This window comes from Triticum aestivum, chromosome 5B, assembly GCF_018294505.1.
Source record: "Triticum aestivum cultivar Chinese Spring chromosome 5B, IWGSC CS RefSeq v2.1, whole genome shotgun sequence".
NCBI classification, from domain to species: domain Eukaryota; kingdom Viridiplantae; phylum Streptophyta; class Magnoliopsida; order Poales; family Poaceae; genus Triticum; species Triticum aestivum.
Window position 1 is genome coordinate 398,714,841 of NC_057807.1, and position 4,569 is coordinate 398,719,409.

The 4,569-nt window shown below is 55.7% G+C and overlaps 1 pseudogene; it reads right to left on the reverse strand.

Annotated features, from left to right (window-relative positions):
- Positions 1–336: 336 nt before the first annotated feature.
- On the reverse strand, positions 337–4,110 carry LOC123114809 (putative leucine-rich repeat receptor-like serine/threonine-protein kinase At2g24130; annotated as a pseudogene).
- Between the last annotated feature and the right edge of the window lie 459 nt (positions 4,111–4,569).

Consider the following 4,569-nt stretch of genomic DNA (forward strand, 5'->3'; position numbering starts at 1 on the left):
GATTTCGATACAGGACCTTGCCCGCCAGTAGCCACTTGGGTGATGCACCGTTGTTTGTGTCATCGATCACCAGAGGAGTTACCTCCTCTTCAGAGATGTCGAGCTTGCCGAGCGCTTTTTCCATCTGCGTCCGAGCCGAGCGCGGTGGGAGAGCGCCGCTTCCTTGCTTCCCCTTGCCCGCACCTGATGTCGCCATCGTCGCCCGAAACACGTGCACGCCCCGCCGATGAGATCTGCCGGCACCGTCAGAGTCGCCTAGCCCTAGTCGCCGCATGGGTTTTAGGGTTTCGGGTGTGTACTCGGTACTAGGACAATATAGCCGTCACACTAAGCTAATCAGTTACTTCCTGAACATAATTCAGTCTATATAATTATAACCAAGCCTATGTACAAAGCTTAAACTACATCAAATCAGACACCTTGAAAGAATGATATACATATCTTGTGATATTCAGAAGACCATCTACCCCGTTCAGAACCGCATAAATCCCTGACTACGCATACACAACGTATCCCTGTTAATTTATACTCCGTGGATGCGTAGCTTGCTACCGCTAAGCTAGTCATCAATATCTTCGAATGTAGCGGTCGTCTCGCGGCCGAGGTACCGCTTGAGCCGGTCGTCGTTGGCGGCGTCCAGCATAGACGGCCGCGTGGACGCGCTCTCCTGGGTGCAGAGAATGCCGAGAGGACGTTGCTTGGCTTAAGGTCACAGTGGATGACCTTGACTGGCGAGTGGTGGTGTAGGTAGGCCACCCCCTCAGCGATGTCGCTGCAGATGTTGACATGCTGCACCAGGCTGAGCTCGGCCGGAGGCCCAGCATAGAGGCACCGCTCGAGGCTGCCCTTCGCCACCCATGAAGGGCAGGACCAGCGCCTTGATGTCCACCAGGCTGCATACGGTGATGATCCGCATGAGGTTCTGGTGGCGGATGCACTTCAGGACCTGGCACTCCCGGCTGAAGCTCTTGGTCGAGTTCCCTGACTGGATCTTCCAGGCACCGACCGCGCAGAGGATTGTCAGCACGAATGCTAGCACGGCGGCGCAGACGCACATCACGACCAAATACTTCCGGGACAGATACCATGGGCGGTGCCTTTGGCAGTTGCGCCTCTCCACCGAGCCGGCCGTGGGTTGCCAATGTAGGACAGGAAGGTGAAGTCCGCAAAGACGCCAGTGGTGGGGCACATGGCCGACGAAGTCATTGTATGACAGGTTGAAATGTTTCAGGCTGGTGCATTTCGTCAGGTTTGCAGGGATCTCACCGGTGAGGGAGTTGTTGGAGACGTCCAGGTTTTTTAGGTCCTTGAGGAGGTCGAGGGACGCAGGTGAGCAAGTTGTGCGACAGGTCGAGGACCTCCAGCTCACAGCAGAGCCCAATCTGCCGGGAGATCGTGCCACTGAAGTTGTTCCAGGACAGGTCAATCGCTTGCACCTGTTGCATGTCGCCGAGTCCCCGCGGAAGCTCACCTCTGATCTGGTTGTGCGACAGGTTCAGAGATATAATGTCGGTGCCAGAGACCATGTCCGGTACCTCTCCAGTTAAGCTGTTGTTCGAGAGGTCAAGGTGCAGCAAGCGGATGCATTCGGCAAGGCAGTTTGCCGGTATCTCCCCGGACAGCCGGTTGACAAGCCCAGTCCCGATGACGCTTGGGATGCTCCCAGACAGTGCATTGCCTGACAGATCCAGCTCGCGCGCCGAGGCTCGTCGCGTTGCCTATGCACGCTGGGATCATGCCCCTCAGGGCGTTGTTGGAAAGGGAGAGCCGCTCGAGCTTCGGCAAGCCGCAGATGGAAGCCGGGACTGTCCCGTTCAGCTGGTTGTTCGACAGGTTCATCAGTGTGATGTTTATCACGTGACCCATGTCGGCCGGGATTGGCCCCTCGATCTTGTTGAGCTCCAGGTTGAGGTGCGATATATTTGGTGGGAGCAACGAGCCAAGCCAGCTTGGTGTTGGCGCAGCCTGATTTGGCACTCGACGGCGATCACCGGAGACACGGTCGGAGGGGAAGAAGAAGAACACAGAGGATTTCCGGGCGCTCAAACACCCTGCCGCACGGACGGCACTTTTCTGTTCTTTTCACCTCGAGCATGTACTTGATCGGGCAACAAGTACACAGGGGGGAGAGGGTCTTATACCCGTGTGCTCTGACACGCCGGGTCGCGCTCCGACGCACCCACCTCCCACTCGCCACGTCCCGCGCGCTCCGGCTCGCGCGCTCTCATCGCGCACCCACCCGATCGCCGCGGCCACAGCACGCGCCCAACGCGGTCTACACCCCTGAACCCTCGCTAACTAACCCATGCACGCACGCACGCACACACTCGGTCACGCACACACGCGCCCGAGCTTGCCACAGGCCAAACCCGATGGGTCCACCATGCACACACACGCGCACCGTGTCCGAGCTCGCCGTGGCTTATTGCCCTACACTTGGCAGTCGACCGCCCATCCTCACCGTGCCGGCCTCGATTTGCAGTATTTGGGAGCAGTTCGATACTGCGGCGAAGAAGGGCTCCAGGTTGGTGTTACCGTCGTGGCTCGAGAACCGGTAGTTGTTGGACAAATGCAGGTACTTGAGCTGCTGCTTGCCCGCTATGATGCCGGCGGGGAGCTCGTCGGCGAGCGAGTTGTCCTCCACATCCAACATGTACAGATACGTGCAGTTAGCGAGCCACCATGGGAGTTTTCCGGTTAGCCTGTTGGAGTAGAGGCTGAGCACAAGAATGTTCTCCGAGGCTTCCAGGGGAATCTCGCCGGATAGATCATTGTTGCCGAAGTCGACCAGACCTAGACTGGTGCAGTTCTTGAAGAGAACGGCCGGGATAGGGCCTGAGAGCTGATTATCCTTGAGGCTGAGGTAGGCCAAGCTTGCCAGCTCAGAGAAGGACGGCGGTATGCCGCCGCTGAGCTGGTTGTGGCCGAGGTCGAGGACTTCGAGACCACGGAGGTTGGAGAGCTCGGCCGGGATCTGCCCTGCGAGGAAATTGCGAGACATGTCGAGGCTCTTGAGACGTGTGAGGTTACCGATGACAGGCGGCACGGCGCCAGAGATGTTCATGTCGCCTAGGGAGAGGCCGATGATGTGCTGCCGCCTCCAGTCGCAGGCGATGCCGGTGAGGCCGCAGACGTCGCCGCTGGACTCGTTCCAGTCGGCCAGAGGCGACGGCGACAGCAAGGTGAGCGAGCGTTTCAGCGCCAGGAGCGTGGCCTTCTCCTGCAGCAGCACTTGCCGCCGACGCTGCTGCCGGACGATCGTCCCAGCCTGCTGCTCGCCAGCCGCAGCTACCACGGCATGGAAGATCATCAGGTGGAGGAGGAGGACATTGGCCGCGCGCCTGACGGCCATGGGAGCCATCATGCTTTACTGGAAAGGCAAGCAGCCAGTGATGGACTATGGGAGCTAGCTCGGACCTCGGAGCTAGCTAAGGGTTCTACACGGCGGTAGCATCTCCGGTCACTACTCTATAGGCTCGATGTACTACCAGAGATGTACTCCTCCGTTCCTAAATGTAAGTCTTTTTAGAGATTTCACTACAAACTACATACGGATGTATATAGACATATTTTAGAGTGTAGATTCACTCATTTTGCTCCGTATGTAGTCCATAATGGATTCTCTAAAAAGACTTATATTTAGAAACGGAGGGAGTACATCGGAAAGGATGTTGAAGCAGGTCGCAGAAAATATGGAGTGGGAACGAGGATAGATGGATGGAGAATGAGGTGACGGCGACCGGCGAGAGTGGCGGTAATGGCAGCATGGCCCCTAGCTGATTTGTTTCAGCGTTGGCTATGATTGCCCTGTGCACGATAAGCGGGCGCAGGCAGTGGGCACGCGTGTGCAGTACGGACGAGGTTGTAATGGCCGTAGATTTTCTTCGGGCATGCCGCACTCGCGCCAGTAGGCCAATATGGCTGGGGTTATCTGTCTCGAGAAATACTGTTGTGGTGCCTTGCCAGGAGAATCCCTCGCGTACAGTGTCTTACTGTTAAGTGCTAGTTAGGCAAGCGTGATAAAGCTAGATTGAACTAACCTGGTTATTGGTTGTGTGCATAAATCCACAATCAATCCATGCAGAGGCCGGGCGCCGCCTCTATTATCCAAAAAAGCCAAGCTCTGTAAAAAAAACTATCTGGTTAGTTTAAGTTTGAACCAATTCATGCCGAGCAGCTGCACATATGTGCAGTTATACATGTCATATTTTGCAGGTGTGTAACAAACAGAAGCACAAACAGAAATTTTACTCACTTGGCCACACATAAGCTGGGTCATCTCAATTATCTGGTTTCAGGCTAACATCCACCAGAGACTAGCAGAGTAGCGGGGCATCTATCATGCACAAGCCATCTCTCAAAGGTTCAGAGAAAAGCCACATTTTTCGCAACACAGGCATGTGATTCATGAACGAGCTTTTCAACGGTCTGGCCCCATCATGCAATATTGCAATCGCAGATTTTTAGTACTACTAGTAAAGTTCAGCCTACAGGTGTGACCTATGCTGTTATGCACGAGCTAGGGGTGGGCCAGAAAGCTTAACCTATGAGACCTTGTTTATACATAGG